This window comes from Pleurodeles waltl, chromosome 7, assembly GCF_031143425.1.
Source record: "Pleurodeles waltl isolate 20211129_DDA chromosome 7, aPleWal1.hap1.20221129, whole genome shotgun sequence".
In the NCBI taxonomy this organism is placed as follows: Eukaryota; Metazoa; Chordata; class Amphibia; order Caudata; family Salamandridae; genus Pleurodeles; species Pleurodeles waltl.
The window spans coordinates 1,118,776,702-1,118,794,362 of NC_090446.1; the positions used below are offsets into that span (position 1 = coordinate 1,118,776,702).

General features: G+C 43.3%; 1 long non-coding RNA gene across 1 annotated transcript in view; it reads right to left on the minus strand.

The window, feature by feature from the left end:
* LOC138247364 (uncharacterized) overlaps positions 1–15,454 on the minus strand; it is a 70,789-nt gene extending 55,335 nt beyond the window's left edge. The window contains exon 1 of the long non-coding RNA XR_011194470.1: positions 15,308–15,454. This is a non-coding gene — a long non-coding RNA (uncharacterized lncRNA). The remainder of the gene's footprint in view (positions 1–15,307) is intronic.
* Between the last annotated feature and the right edge of the window lie 2,207 nt (positions 15,455–17,661).

A 17,661-nucleotide genomic window follows, 5' to 3' on the forward strand; every position in this document is an offset into this window, starting at 1 on the left:
AATAACTGTATTGAAAACTGTCCTACATCTCTTTTCTTGCCTGTGTGTGTGGAAGAGACATGTATGTAGAGAGAAATGGGTAAGACCTGTTTCCACCACGATTTACCTGAGAGGTTTTTTAGAGTCCATGCAAGGCTGCCTCAAATCACCTTTACAGGTTGGGTTTCGGTGAGGCCAGCAGGAGCACCAGCATGATGACTACTCTGGTTGCAAGGAGTATGCCTTCTGTGTATCACAATAGAGCAATAAGAGGACCTGGGGATATGGATATTTCTGTTACCTTGGCCACCTCCTCAAACATGCCATTCCAATATTTGCTAATGCCTGGACAGTGAGGTAATTCTGAGGAGAAAATGGACTTTAGGAACCATATGTAAGCACTACCTGAAACTATGACTAATGATCTCTGAGTGTGGAGCAAGCTGGGGATCAAGAGAGGCCTCCAATCTCCCCAGATGGAAAGGTGCACTTATTTGTGACACAATACTATACAAAGGTAGCAGCAGAAACAGACCAGTTGGCAGTTCTGCACAGTGATTCATACTCTGTGTACCCTTTCTGCTCACTTTATTTTGTGTGTCCAGCAATGTGTTGTGTGCTAAAATTAAATTATGTTTTCTTTCACGTAAAATCACTAACTGAGCATTGATTTACTGAATACTATATTATATGTAGTATGAGGCTCTGACCTTGTGTATCACACCACCTCCAGAGTAAGCCATGGACTGCTCAGCTTTGCTATCCTAAGAGTCAGATGCTGAAGGGCTGTTCTCTGGCTCAGTTTTGGGCTCAATAGTAAGTAAAACGCCTCATGCTGCAAGTGCTTTCACTCTCCTGGAACATAGGGGCCTATTTTCAAGAAAGTTGCGCATCATAGATGATGCCCCATTTTTCTTGCACCCCTCCCCCTACCGGCACCTCATGGCACCATGGCTGCACCAAATTTACAATACTGTGCACCATGGAGGTTGTTAGGACAATAGTGTCAAACGTTTTGAAGCTATTGTGGCGCTTTACTACACTAGCATCAAAAATGTTGCCCCTAGTGCAGCAAAGTGCAGGGAGGCCCATTAAACATTATGGGTGCGTCATTTTAATGCCTGCTGTAAGCAGGTGTTAAAAATGATGCAAAAAACGGTGCAGTGAAATCTTGTAAATTTCACTGTGCCATTGTTTCAGGCGTCCCAGTGCAAGAACACCCCCCTTGCAAACATTATGCGTGACGCAGGCATAATGTGGTGCAAGGGGTTACAAAGTGGCACAATGCAAGCATTGCACCACTTTGTAAATATGGCACATCGGAAAAGCCTACCTAACACCACATTAGCGTAAAGAAATAATGCTAATGTGGCGCAAGAAGGCACAAGGGGCTTGTTAATATGCCCCATAATTTGGCAGTTGGTTAAAGCTACATCGGAGCAGACTACAGATGCAGTCATTAATTTTACTTTTCCATTAAGTACAACAGCAATTGCACAGGCAGTACACCATTATTTTAAAGACCTTGGTATTGGTATTTTATCTGAATTTGTTTGTGCTACAGTTTTGGTTTATAGGGACTGTAATGTCTAAAAGACTTGTTTAATGATCAAAAACACGTAGAATAATTAGTAGAATACTCTATTTTTTATTCTGAATGCAATATGTCTCTTAAGATTAAGTTTAAAGAGAGCTGCACCTGTGAATGGCCTCAATGGGCTACGAAGGTAATGCAAACCACAACTGGCATTTATGTTCCTATTTCTTTCAATTAATATACTTAAATCTGGAAGGCAAACCCCTTCTGTTGGATCACTGCCTCGATTTTAACCATGTTGTAATTGAGAATTATCCTGTGACTTGTGCTGTAGCGGGCGATGCTGGAGGCTAACCCTTGCTTTTTGCCTTCAAGCACGGGAAGAATGTGATTACCTTGCTGTCTTCACACCTCGCCCCCATGGACTCTTTATAAAGCTCAATGCTATTGTTTGTTGTCTGCCCAGTGACCTAGGATGAGAGTGAGGGGCTGCCGGTGGCAATGAAAAAACAAGCATTAGCATAGCCAATAGGTTTCACCTTTTAGAACTTATAAGTGTTCAGCCATGCTGCCCACCATTATCCTGGGTGCTGTGTCACCAGGGATTGAAGAGCAATACAATTACTACACACTGGGTGTGAAAGAAAGAGTGAATAGTTTTTGTGCATGAAAATAGTACAGGGTGAGTGTGTGTAAGAAACATAGAAAAGGGCTGTAGCTTAATGAAGGCATCCATCATGATTGTACTTAAGTTCGCAAATCAGTGCAAAACCACTAAACACGCTACCCCTCCGCCCAGAGACCACAACCCAGACAGCCTTGCTCATTGTCCCTGTTCTGTTCTGAAGAGCCATGGCTCTTTCCGCAGCCAATTCTGTATCTATCAGGATCATGGTTCCTGGAAAATTTGTCAACATGTTATCCACAATAGTAGACAACTTTTGAATCTTTATCGAATTCAGAACAACTCCTACTGAAGGAATCATTGCTCCAACTATATCTCCCACTCTACCAGAAGGAGACTCTCTCCTTTCTATAATGTGATGTAATTAAGTCATTTCCAGAAATCCTTTTAAGTCATCCAATTGCAAAATCTTTGAGAAAACTATCCCCAAATAACATGGGCCATACCATCCTCTTGGAAGACTGTAATAAGCATTAGGCCCAGAAATGTAATATTTACCAGGAATCACTGGATCCTGTCCATTCAACATAAATGTCCATTTACTCTGAAACAAAAGTGTCAGTGCTAGATCTAGGTCAAAGCTTCCCTACGTGTTACACATCTAAAGCTAATTTCCCTTGTGTCTTTATTGTACTAAACACATCATCATTTCTAAAAGTCCTTTTCTCTGAACCCTTTTCTAATTTCTCCTTCAATGCCTTTCTTCTGTCAACTGTGTGACCTTAAAAGCTCTTTTCTAATGGTGTAAGCAAGCATGTCAAGTTGTTTCTATGCGCATAAGCTGTGCCAAAAGTTAATGTAAGCTCAAAGAAACCTCTTACTAATACTATGTCATTTTCCTTAGCTACTCTACTCAGGTATCTAATTATAGGGACAAACGAAAACACTACATCATAGTTTGAATAGAAATATTGAACATACTTCTGGTTATAGAATCTTGTTAGTAACAGAGTACAACTTATCCCATAAGTAAGGGGCAAACTATGATAGGTAACTCCTTCTTTGAATGATGAAGGAATCTGCGTACAGAAATAACAATTCTTCGCATCCATTGTCTCAACATATTCACTCAATAAGCAATAAAAGACAGTAGAAGAAAGTTCTCCTTGAGTATTACCTATGTGCAGATACTTCTCATCTAACCTAAACTTCTCTATCACTGTTAATGCAGTAGTCGTCTCTAAAGCTGAAATATGGCTTGATTTACTCTTGTCAAGAACAGTCATACCCACAATCAATATCACACACAACATCACACACGCAATTGCCAAACCAACACTCATGTATTTACAGCACCTGATCTTCCTATCCTGCTGGCTAATGTTACCCATGAGCTGTAAAGAATCAGAAAGCAGAAGAGAAGAAACTTTAGAACTATGCTGCAAAAGTCAAAACAAAAAGCTTCTTTCAGCACTTATTTACAGCTTTCAGTCTCACTTCCAGGATCCTTTGTCAAAAATCGGTTTAGCAGCTTCTCAAATCAGGTTTTCAAAAGTCAAATCAGAATATCAAAGTCTTTTCTGGTTACTTCCAACAGTCTCCTTTTCTTTGTATTTTTCTCAAATTTGTCTCAACAGCTCAGTTCATTACTTTCTTTCATGTGCCAAAATATTGACCTGGAATGTCCTGATCAAAACAAAAATACAAAAACTCTCCCTGCCATTCACTTGTTGTTGCATACGCCCATTCAGGGCCTGCCTACCTTCGATTTGCTATTCTCTTTCTTTTTAACTTTCATTCTCTATTGAATTCTCCTACACTCAGGTCTCCTCTCCTTTTCGCATCTACTTCCTCCTCAATTGGTGTCACAACAACTGCTTCCTATTTTCTTTGCTTGTGACTCTGGCCACTTATCTCCTTTCAGTGGACCTTTGGTCAAGTCTCTTTTCAGGGTTGAACCCAAAACTTTCTTGCTCTGCAGGACTTTCTCTTGATAGCCCTGCGACTGGTTCAGGAGGAGTCAGATTCCATTGGCTTTGATCCGCCTCAACTCCTTCCCCCTCAGGGTCTGGCCCTTGCTCTATTTGTCTCTCAAAATTGTCTACTTCTGAGCGAGCCCTCCTCTGACTAGACTCTCCTGATGCCTCAATTGAGATTGGCTCACTGTCACTCTCTTGGTGGTCTTCTCCTTCGTCTCTCACCGGATGACTGAACCCTCCTCGATTTGCTCGGATCCGGTCTCAGTTCCTCTTTCTTCTCTTTCTGCCTCTGAGGCTTGTCTGGTCATTGTTGGTACCCTCAACAACTCCTCTTCATTGTCCAAAGGACATGACACTTTTTTCGTGTGGCTGGTGTGGATCCAGTTTGGAACTCCATCACACTTCACAGTTGGGGTAGTGGTCAGAACTACCTGGAAAGGGCCTTTCCACCGAGGCTCCAAACATGTCTTTCTCACGTATTACCGGAGCACTACCCAGTCACCCGCTTTCGGGGTGTGTCCTTAATCTTGGATCGGTGGCAGTTTGGTGGCTTCCACCTGCTAAGAGAGAGCGAACCACATCAGCCACACCTTTGCAGTAGTCCAACACCATGTCATGTGTTATGTCCACAAGAGAATTTGCAGGAACCTCTGGCAGCCTCATTGCCTTGCTCATGAGGATCTTGTGCGGTGACAATCCTGTTTTCCTGTTGGGTGTGTTTCTCATTGACATCAGAACTAACGGCATTGCGACAGGCCATTTCAGATTCGTGGATGCACACATTTTCTCCATTCTTGATTTCAAGGTACCATTCATCTGTTCCACTAGTTCTGACACTTCGGGGCGGTAACTACAATGCAACTTCTGCTCAATGTTTAATGCTGCACATAGTAATTAAATTACTTCATTGTTGAAGTGACTTCCCCTATCCGATGCTAAAGAGATCGAAAACCCAAAACGTGGTATCAGTTCCCTAAGCAGTAATTTTGCTACTGTGAGGCTGTCATTTCTCTGTGTAGGGTACGCTTTAATCCAGTGACTAAAGATGCAGACAATCACCAACACATATCTCAAACCTCCACACACAGGCATCTCAATAAAATCCATTTGTATTCTGCTGAATAGACCTCCGGCTCTTCCAGTGTGGCTCAGATTAACCACAGTCCCTTTTTCCCCGTTCATTTGTTGACAAATGACGCAACGATAGCAAACTGCTTCAGCAACTTGTCTAAACTTTGGGTTGAACCAATTATGCTTAAAAAGGCAAATCATGGCATCCCTTCCAATATGTGCTTGACCATGATAATACCTAGCTATTTGAGACAACAAACTGTTTGGCAAAACAAATTGACCCTCTTCTGAAACCTACAATTCATCCTGTCTCTGTACACATTTTATTTTGCTCCATGACTGTTTTTCTTCCCTGTCAACATTATTCTGCAGTGTTCTCAATCTATTACATGCAATGGAAAACATGGACATGTTTCATCTTCTTCAGGTAACAAATCCCAGTTATCTTTGAACGATATACAGTTCAATGCGCAAAATCTTGTGACTTGATCCGCCTATCCATTTCCCATTGACACAAAATCTTGTGATTTCAGATGTGCACTCCATTTTACCATGGCAACTTTTTCAGGCATTTGGATAGCTCGCAACAATCCTTTAATTCTGCCACCATTTCTCACTGGTGAACCAGAAGAGGTCATGAAACCTCTCTGTGAACACAAGTGGCCAAAGTAATGGAATATTCCAAATCCATACTGGCTATCAATATGGATGGTAACTTTAACTGAGCAGAAATATGGCATGCTCTAGTAAGGGCGACCAGTTCTGTTACTTGTGCAGAATATACTTCTTGAAGCCAGGACACTTCCAGTAGACCAGAAATTGTGCACACTGCATATCCTGCCTGCTGTATTTTCTCTTAAACAGGATCTATCAACAAAGATAATTTGGTCATTTTCTTTCAATCGGGTGTCTCTAATGTCAGGTCTCGTTTTTATACACAAATCATAATAACCAAATGGTGTCCCATCACAATGCCTTCACACTGAGTGAGGCTGTGCCCAACCACTGCAAATGCACGCACACAGCCTGGTAAAGCTGCTGCAACTGGGTCCAAAGTAGCTGAAAAATATGCTACGGGGCAGTTTACACTTCCATGTACTTGCGTCAAGACAAATAAAAAACATGCATCACGCTAATGTCAAAACAATGTGAAAGACTTTTATAGTAAGGCATTCCCAGTGCTGGAGCTTTGCACAGACTCTCTCTCAAATCAGAAAACGCTTTCATGCAAACCTCGTCTAACACTATGGGATCGGTGACCTCCTTGTGGGTCAGCTTCTGCAACGGCTTGGAAATGACTGAAAAATTGGGAATCCATTGGCGACAGTAGCCTACCATCTCTAAAAACATCCTGACATCTCTCTGTGTGGTAGGAGGACTCATCTGTAATATGGCTGTGACCCTTTCTCTGGATATTTTCCTTCATCCGTTCTCAATCTGGTGACCCAAGTATTTCACCTCTTTCTGAAAGTATTGTAATTTAAGTGGTGGCACTTTATGACCATTCTTTCCCAAATGGTTCAACGAGGCAATCATGTCATACTTGCACTCTTTCTTTGTTTTGGATGTAATCAATAAGTCATCAATGTAGTGCACCAATGTCGATTGCAAAGGCGATTCCAATGACTCCAAATTATTTTTCAAGATCTGATTGAATATGGAAGGTGACTGAAAACCCTTGAGGAATTCAACACTAACAGTAAACTTGATCTAAAAATTTGAATCAAAAGAGAAACTGGCTATCCTCATAAAGAGGCACAAAAAAGAAAGCTTGTGACAAGTCGATGATGGTGAACCATTCAGCATCACATGGAATCTGAAACATTATCACAGCTGGATTTGGCACCATGGGGCAACATTTGATCCCAATGTCATTTATTTTTCTCAAATCCTGGACAATTCAAACTTTCCCACAAGACTTTTTCAATCCCATTATCAGTGAATTACTTGGGCTGCTCAACACTTCCTCCAAGACCCCTTGGCTTACAAATTCTGCAATTATGTGAGCAACCTTCATAAGGATATCCTGCAGCGTGTGGTACTGGGAAATCTGAGGTAAAATTGTGTTCAGCTTTACAGAAACTTTAACTGGTGCAACTCCCTTTATCAAACCTATCTCTTTCCCTGCCAGACCCCACACATTCTCTTTAACCGTTTCCTGTAAATCAGGAGGAAGCTCCTTCACTGTGAACACTGGAAAGACATTGATCAGGGAGTACTCCTCATTTATTGTCTTTGCAATTGGTCTCTGGAGCTAGGTCATCCTCATCATCACTATTTGTCTGTATCTGGATTCCGCCGTTTGAACAAGTAATTGAGCACCTGGTTTTACACAGCAAGTCTCTTCCCATTAGGGATACCGGACTTGAATCACAGACCATGAATTTGTGCAATCCTTTAAAGTTGCCAATTTTAACCTGAACTGGCTCTGTAATTGGTTGGTCAAATACTGATTCGCTACTCTGATAATCTGGGCCATTATTCCTGAAAGGGGCAAATTCGGACTTTCTGCAGTTCTTACTATAGAGCATTTAGCTCCTGTGTCAACCAAAAATGCAACTTTGTGACCCATTACTTTTCCCTTCACACAGGTACCTTTCTGATCTACTTCTATGGAAGCTGCAAGCACACATTCCTTTTCATCTGAACTCTCACTCACCCAATCAAATGAATTGGTGTCACTTGTTTGCTGAACAACACCTTCCTGCACCATCATCGGACACTCCTGCTCCAATGTCCGACTGCTCTGTAAGCGTGACAAGGCAACAGTCTCTTCATTCCCTGCACATCATTCTGAGTCACTACAGTATTCAAATCAGGACTACGATTTCCATTACCAATTCCTCTGCGACCTCTACCTCCCATCTGATTCTGAAATACCACATTTCGCTGCTGCTTCTGTTGCTGCTGCTGTGGAAAATGTCCCTGCATGCTGGTTTGTGCCGCTTTAATCTGCATCACCATCGTCTTTTCTTTCGGCTTTCTCTGCTTCAACTCAATCTTGTCACTACAGCACTTTGCATACTGCAACACCTCATCAATTGGCTTTGCTTGCCAGCAAATCAAATGACTCTTAATCATCTGGTGAATTTCAGGTCTCAATCCTTCTACAAATCTGAACACAAAATGAATCATGTCTTTCGGCTCAATTGTCTCTGTACCACTGTAATGCTTTAATGCCTGTAACAATCTTTCATAATATGCATGTATCGACTCTTTTGGTACCTGAGCTGCCCTGTCATTTCTCTGCCAGCCAATGTTGTTGGGCAAAATTCTCGTTTTCAAAAATTCAATCACTTTTTAGTAATATTTAATTACATAAGGAGACAGAGCACCTGCAGTGGGATCTCTCTCTGGCTCTTTTGTCAGCCAATCTTAACTCCTCTTACACTCCATTCACAGATCAGCTGGGACTACTATCTCTGATAGAGTGTTCAAGTCCTCCCACAGGCACTTTGCAAGTTTCACGAACCTGTCTGTCTGCTGATACCATTCTACTGGCTTATCTCTCAAACTGGGATAGTCATTTGCGAAGGACAAAATGTCACTTCTGCTCCAAGGGACATGAACAAAATTCTCTCCTGGAATCTCACTCATGGGTAAAATTTTCACTGAATCCTTACCCTGCTGCATATTTGCAGTAAGATATGCAGAATCATTTTTTCTTTTATCTCTTTTCTTTGCCCATCTGCCTTCCCATTGTCTAATGCTCCCCATGTCCGGACACTTTAGAGTAACTCCCTAAGGTGTGCCTTCATTCCTGCAGATCTCATATGCTCAAAGTCCTTTGTATCAAAATCTAACATGTAACTCTTTTTCAAATGCTTGGTTTTCGCAATTTCTATGCCGTACTTGTCTGCCAGCTCTGCTAACATTTGATGTACATTGCTCATTTTCCTCATAATCTTCAGGCACAGATACCTCAACTCTGCTTCTGTGCAGGACTCTAATCTGTTTACACCCACAGTTCCTTCAATGAGCTCACCGCTTCCATTCCTAATCTCATGTAGTTCAAGTACTTCTCTCCCTTAGGAACACTCTGCTGGGTATTCAGCTTGTCTAACCATTTAGTCAATTGCTGGGCAGTCAAACCATACAACTAATTATTGCTGGCCTGAGAACGTGGTGTCTGTTGCACAACTGTATTCGGAGTCTGTGGTGTCAGTAATTTCAGACTCTGGCTAACGTTCGACCCTATGACAGTATCCGGAGGAACTCTAAATGGACTGAGGTCCAGCAATGATCCCGATCCGTCAACGGTCTGTCCCACAGGAGAGACCACTCGGATATTCTCATTAGGTCCTTCCCTCATTGCATTCTGATTCAGGACTCCCTGTCCACTTGCACTGTTACTCTTTTGTGCAAACAAAGGTACAATTGGACCAATAGTTACAGGTACAGATACAGCATCTAGGCTTGGTCTGACACTCAAGTTCTGTGGGTGCACAATTCCCATATTCTGGCTCATCAATGCAGACGTCTCTGTCTGGGTCCCTGTTACCGGAGCGTACTTTGGTACTGCTTGTGACTGCACTTGAGGCAGTAAATGTAAAGTTGGTTCTGCCTGAACCAATATCGGTTTCGGGAAAACCTGTCCTTTTGTTACAATGAGGTTTGTGGAAGTTTCCACAATGGGTACATCTGGTTAAATTCTCTGGACATTCGACTGTGGCACCTGATTTCATGCTAGTGGAGTAGTAGGTACATTAAGACTTCTCTGCATTGGTCTCTGTGTCATGCTTGAATTGATCTGCACTGGTTTCTTAGTCACGTTAACCTGGGTCGGAGATGAAGGATTTACAGTAGTGCTCGGACCACTCTCTTGTGCTTCATATGGTGGGGGAAGATTTTTCAACAACTGCAAAATGAACTCATCATTGTCTGACTCTTCCTCATGTGTAAAAGATCCTCCAGACTCTTTTGATCTCCACTCCCTACTCTCAGAAGAGCTTCTGTTTGTTTTTCTGGCAGCTTTCCATCCTTCTCTCTCATTGCCCTGTGTAATCGCTGGAAACAACTTAATCCCCTGTAAGGTCTTGGTTCTCCAAAATCTCTGAGCACTGTCCTATCTAGCCTCTGCTAGTGTTTTTCTACCTTTTTCATTCTCCTCTCAAATTTCTGTTGCCTTTGCTGTCTGGCTACTAACCCCCAGACTGCTAATGCCTTGAACCGTGCTGGTCTCAGAGGGGGTTTCAGATCATACAGCACCCTCCTCAGATGCTCTAAACTCCTCAAATTAAATGTTCTGTGGGCAGGAAAAGCTAAACTCCCATCTTTCTCTGTCACTTTGCACCACTGCTTTAGCCAAAGACATGGCGTAGCACCCTTTTCTTCAATTACAATGTAAGCTGGTGTACTTTCTGGGGGTGCAATATCACCTATACTCATTGCAATGTAAGTATCTCCCTTTAAAGCACTCTTTAAAGCTTTGAAAAATCCATTTTTTGCAACCTTTATGTTATTCAAAATCAAGTCAGGAAGTGACTTTTAATCCCAGAATTCTCTTCACCCACCTTCTCAACCAACTGCACTTCACAGGCGGCTGCCAATCTGCCTGGGATCCTTCTTAAAAACCAACCTATTCCAGCGCAGCTCCAGTGACGTACCACTCACACTTACTGCAGCTGACAAAGTCTTGAGGCTTATCCTCCCAAACTCAGATTCACACAAAACGAATGCAATTTATTGGGAGCACTAAACAAACTCAAAACCCAAATACAATATCAGCAGACCACTTTGGCTCCATCAACCACTTGCCAGGACCGATAGGGGCGCCCAGATACTGAGTAAGTGATAGTCACATAACATAGGTGGGAGGTGGAAGGGCAGGCAGGGTACAGCCAGACGGTAAGTGAAAAATGGAATGGATTTGTGGGGTTTAATGTAATGCACTAATTTACTCCATGCCTGGCTGTATATGAATGCTGCTTAAATGTCCTCTTACTGTGTGTGTTGGTGTTTTGTTTGAATCCCAGAAATCTCTGGCAGATATCGGCAACATTTGATCCTCCTCGTTTATTTGTTTAATTCTAAATTTTGCTCTGGGTGACTACACGGCTGATGCAGCTTTCAGGCTCCAGAGAGGCCTGAGCTGCTGACCACTGGAGACCTGGAAAGTGGGGGAGGATGGAGGTTGTGCGGGTGGGAGTGTCTTCTGAACTAAGCAGCCAGAGTTGGTGTTTCACTCCTGCTGCACATTGTAAAACAGGGGTTATGAGGGTGTCTGCTTTTCACACTGAATTATAAAAACAAAACTTCACAGGGCTAGCATGTGTGTTGGCACATCTATATTACTTTTCTGTTTTAAAATCTGAAATACAGCCTGCTAGCTGCTTTGTCTTTGGTGTGCATTTTCTGGATCTTTATCCTTTATATAGCAATGTCATTTCTAATAACACAATAGCCATGATGTTATCTGACCTCTTAGCCTGACAGAGCAGTGCTGAGCAGGGTTGCCGGGATGAAGTAAGCGAAGGACAGGAAACATCAATGGCGCTGATGACAGGAGAGGGAAAAAAAAGAGTCAAGTGCATGTACGCCCCGGGTCCCCAGGCTTTACACACCAGAATCCTTGAAGTGCCGATGGCCAGCTGTGCGTGCTGATAAAATAAAAGGTGCACAACGGTGAAACATGAAAGTGGGTGCTGTGCTAATAAAAGAAAGGCATCAAAATTTCCAGGCCGGTTTTCAATCACGCTTGAAATTGAAAGTCAGGGGAGAAACTGTGAAAAAGTAAAGGGTTTCGATACCATGCTGTGCAGAAACAAAAGAAAAAAAGAGTGCGCAGGAACAAGCTTAAATGCACACAATAGGAAGGTTACAATTGCTGGAGTGCTGCTCTGTGGGAGTGAACAACTGATGAAAAGGAGGGACAGATAGGAAAGATTAACCACTTGGAAGTAAGGATGTTTAAAGGGCACTGAAATAAACAAATGAAAAGCAATGGGTGGGCTGTAAGCCCACAACATATATCAACATGACTTGAAGAGGCAGCACTAGTGCTGTCTAGGCTTAACCTAAAAAACAAAGCACCTCCTGTAGTAAATTGCTTTGTGAGGGAGAGCTAAATACTTTGGATGCAAGCGCCCTATAGGCCCTCGGCCTCAGCACAGCCAGCCTAGCTCACTGAAGTTCATGAGAGAGATGCAAAGGGTGTTGGCGCTGATGCCCTATCAGCTCAATGGGCATTGCCCCGCTTTGTGAGACACACTGCATTGCCACTGATTATGCTTTTTCTGGCAAACTTGCTTCGTGCTGTGATTCAGCTCTGAATAAATGTATCACTAGGGGCTTTTGATGCAATGCAGCTGATTCCAACTTCTCTATAATGTTCAAGTTGGACAAGTGAAGGGAAAACCCTACAGCAGCTCATGTGCTTATTGGCCATACCTATGAAAATGCTGTGAGACTGGCTTGTTGAACTGAGGGAGCATGTGACTCCCACTGGAGGCTCTCGGTGCAGAAAGGGTAACCTTGCAATTTCTTTAATTGCAATATCCAGAGCAAGCAATGCTTGTGTGAATCTTTGCAATGAGTTTATTGCTCTTCACGTGACATGTAAACAAGAATAATAACAAGCATTAACAGAGTGATTAGGCCAGGCTTTCATGTTATTACAAATGCAAATACATAATATATGGACTGTGTCTCTGTGCAATTTGCCGTTTTTGATCATTCTTGGCTTGTGTGCTGTTGTTTATTCATTATTCTTGCTTCAGTATGCAGCAGTAGCACAGCAGACTTGATGCATAACCAACAAGAGCATCACAAGTTTGGGGTAGACAACAAGGTATAGACATGGAGGCACAGAAAGAGGTAGGTTACACAGAGATGCTGCAGTCTTACAAACCATCATTTGCATGTGTTAGCACGCTAAGGGGCAGATTTATCATTATTTCATGCAGCGCAGCACAGCAAACCACCTTGCTGCACTGTGTATAAGGGAAAGGGCAGGAATGTGCCATACTTAACATGATATGGTGTATTTTTGTCCTTTCCTTGCACTGGCTCACAATGTGATGCCTTGCGCCAAAGCAGGCAACCTTGCACCATGGTACAGGCAGGATTGTTTTTGTGCAGGAAGGGCACCTTCCTGCTCAAAAACATCACTCAGAGGCATTTTCCTCTCTCTGAGGGCCAGATTTTCAAGACACCTTGTGCATCAGTACTGATGTGCCGGTTTGCCTGCATCGCCCCCGCCCCACCTAACGACACCATGTGTGTGCCATATCTATAATACAGGGCACCATGGCAGTAGTAAGGCCAATAGCATGAGAATTGTTTATGCTACTGTGGCGCTTTGCTCCACGAGCATCAAAAATGTTGACGCTAGTGGAGCATAGTGCAAGGAGGTCCATTGGTTAATATGGGTGTGTCATTTTAACGCCTGCTCTGAGCAGGTGTTAAAAATCACACCAAAAATGGTGTATCAAAATCTTGCAGATTTTACTCTGCCATTTTTGCAGGCCTTCTTACGCCAGAACGCCCCTCTTGAAACCTGAAGCAGGCATAATGTGGCGCAAGGGGTTGCAAAGTGCTCCACTTTTTAAATATGGCCCGGCGAAGATTGCCTCCTTGAGCCCTATTATCAGAAAAAAATGATGCTAGTGTGGCTCAAGGAGGCGCTAAGGCCTTATAAATCTGGCCCTAAGTGTAATTAGAAAGAGGAAACAATGAGGAGAAATAAAGATATTTCTCTTCCTCGAGCATCCCTTAGGAAAGTGCAGCATTTTGAAACATTCCCAGGTTTACCAATGTTGGTAAATCTGGGAATGCACTAAAGTCCATGGATGGATGCGGGGGAACACTCACACTTCATCCATGGTACGCCTCCATGAGGTCGAGTAACGCAAGGCAGCGATTTGCGCTGCCTTACATTACTCCAGATTTATCAAGTCACTCAAGGCCGCGAATGGTGGTCTTGTATGGCTTGATAAATATGACTTAGTTTTGCGTTACCCTTGCGTCCCCTTGCGTGGTGCAAGGGTGACACAAAACAATAATAAATTTGCCTCAAGTCTAGACCTGACGCTTTGCCAATGCTTACTGAAAATACATCTGCTTCTGTTTCATTGCTGGATTTGGTTACTTTATCAGGGAGAAATGTGTCTATTTTCATCTTGTATTTGTTAATTTAAGACTCGTTTTCAAGGGAGAAGAATACCGTAATTAGTTTCGTATCCCTGTGTAGTGCTATATGTGAGATTCACTGACCAATGGGTCTCTACAGTAATCTATTAGGTATGGTAGGTGGGTGCTCATTTTTTATATTATTTATTAACCCCTGAGGTCGATCTCCTCTCCTTTACCCATCCTGATTTAGGTCTAACAGTCTGGTAAAGAAACCCGGCAATACAAACAGAGTTCGCGAGGTGGCGGTCTAATACCAAAGAAATGCTGCTGTCTTAAGAATCCGTGCCAGGAGAACGTTTTTCAAGTTGAATTGAAGAATACGGCAGAAGAGAAAACCTTCACGGCAAATTTGGGAAAACGGTGCTTTACATTTCTAAATTGCTTCCATGCCAGCCACTCGCAACACTAGAACTGATGAGTTCAGAGCATTTTCTAGCTAGAACGAGCCTTTTAATCAGACCCAATTGCAAGTTGATATGATGTGGTATAATGTTCAGTGCCACTATTCAGCAGCGGGGGAGAAACAAATTATGCGGCAAGGTTTACTGAATTGTGTAGTATGAAAAGCCAAATTATGCGGCACAATTAGGCACTTTTTAACAGTATTAATTCATTATTTTGTAGTTTTTATATATGGTAATACTGTCCGAAAAAGAGACAGAAGAAAGCCAAAGAGAGAGTGAAGAGTGGAAAGGGAGAGGAAAAGTAGGGCAAAAAGGAGCGGAAAGCGAGGCAAAAAGAGAAAAACAGTGGCCTAATGTGGCAAAAGAGGCATAACGGTGGAACCTGGGACCAACAAGCATTGGTAAATGCTTTAGGTTTTCCTTACGAGATTAATAATAAGTTCTGAGGTTTGGGAGCAGTGTACTAGTGCAGGGAGAATAGCGCAGTCGTGGCTCGCAGCCTGGAAAAGGGGCAGGGCAGCGCGTGGCGGGGGAGGAGGAAACAACAAACACAAAAAATCACTTTTTTTTTAAAACGTACCTTACTCTTCGTCTCCGCCGCGCTGCTCCTCAGTCCTCATCACAGCAAGCAGAGGCAGCATGAGGATTGGCCGGCACCTGCTGTGATGAGGAGCGCCCTGGTTTGCCACTCCGAGGCAGATTGGGAGCCTCTGCCTGCTGTCTCCAACCCGGCAGTGCCGGGTTAGAGAGAGCTCAGTGCACATGTGTGTTTGGTCGGCCCGAGACAGCCAGCCAAACACACCTGTGCACTGAGGGGAGTGCTGTGTACTCCCTATTGTGCTCATCATGCCAATGCCAATAAAAATAGTTTATTATTGTTTTATTTTTTAAGTTTTGCAGCTGCTGATGATGGCGGGGGGGATGCTCCTCCGCCAAAGCTGAGGAGCTGCCGCCAGAATGGCGTGAGTGCTCTCTGTGCGGGGTGAGTGGTTTATGGCTGAAGATTGATAAGTGCCCGAGTGCAGGTGAAAGTGCCTTAATGCATGGTGGCTGATGTGTGTTCAGTGCAGCTTGAGAACTGTGCGAGTGCACAGGGTGAGAGATGTTACAAGGCAAGAGGTGTGCAAGTATAGGGTGAACGGATTGTCAATAGTGCTGGATGAGAGGTTAGAGTTCAGGGTGAGAGGTGTGGGGGGAGGGTGAGAGGAATGTGAGTGCTGGGTGAGAGGTATGTCAATGGTGTGTGAGTGGAGAGTCGGCACTGTGTGAGGTGTGGGTGAGCAGTATGTGACTGCCAGTGCAATGTCAGGGTGAGTGTGCAGAGTAAATGATAGGTGAGTGTGCAGGGTGAGCGTTGTCTGAGAGTAGTTGAAAGGTATGTAAGTGTTGCGCAGCAGTTGTGCAATATAAGTTACTGAAACTCCATAAAAACGTTCTGACTCGTTTATTGAGGAAGCCAATTTACTGTGCAGTAACCGGTGGTAATATAATTCAGGTAGACATGGTAGGTACCTCTGGTGCTGCTTGCTGTTACGGCTCGCTGAGCAGCAGCATCAAGAGGTAAACTGGTTTCAGATTACTGTCGATATGTTCCACTTTTTGCGCTTTGTACAGGGCTCCAGTAAAAAATAGAAGGTTGCCAGTGAACGAATATTGGTGGGACAAGGGGTCAACCCTTAATATCTTTGAGGATCACTTACGCTAAACCTGCTATTTTGGTGAATCGCTTTTAGGGTTTTCTAAAGGTATTTTACTTCACACCCACAATTGCCTAAAAACTGAAATGCGGGAGAAATGCAGGTAAATAAAAAAGGGAACAAACCACCTTTCTTCCCTAAGCGCTCAGGTATATGCTTCCCCATACCTCAAGCTCCAGTTAAATAGACTGAGCAAAGTATTCGCCACGCGCTCACTGTAGCCGAGTGCACCAATGCAGACCATTTCAATCGAGTGCTAATTTAATTAGAAAGCACTCATTTTCGAGATGATCTCCGAAAATTCCTGGTGCCAACAGATATTGCCGTCTCCCCCGATGAACATTCGGGGCTTTGCAAATGGCTCCGGTCAGCCTTTTTCAGGAGAGGAAAGAGGGTTTTATCGCTGCCATCGACCTCTTCTGTGAACATTTTACAGCTCTATGCACGTTTTAGTGATGATAAAACTCTGGAAACTATGCTGCAAATGCGTGCAGCCAGACACTGTAAATGTGTGCAGTCAAAGCAAGATAACTAAAGGTAAACAGCAAAGCTTTAGAATTTCAGATCTTCAGTATCTGTGCTTAAACCTTTTCAAGTCAATAAAGAAGATATGGCCTACCGGCTAAATTCTCAACTCGTAAAACATGACACTTGGGTCCGAATTTAAGAAGGGCCTAGCCATATATTGCCACATTAGAGTCTTTTTGTATGCTAATGTGGCAATATTATGGCAAAAACATAGCGCCATAATTACAAAGTGGCGCAATGCAAGGATTGCACCACTTTGCAACCCCTTGCGCCACATTATGCCTTCGCCAAGCATAATGAATGCAGTGGGCAATCCCCCGTTAGGGAGCCTGTAAAAATGGTGCAGTGAACTCTATAATATTTATTAGAGCCATTTCTAGAAGCATTTTTAACATACAGAGCAGGCGATAAAAGGAGGCACACAATTGTTTTCGATGGGCCTCAATATGCTTGGCAGAAATAGCATCAAAATTGTTGGCGCTAATCCTGCAAAGCGCCAAACTAGCATCAAAGAGTTTGATGCTAGTTCTTTAACTACCACCTTGGGGCACCATATGTTAATTATGGTGCCCAAATGGTGGCGGTAGTGCGGCGCATGAAAAGTGGTGCTGCACCGGATGCAGCACCACATTTCTTAAATGCGGCCCTTGGATTGTAACCCGGGTCCCCGTTGCGACTCAGTTGACTGATCGTGGTCAAATCATAGTCC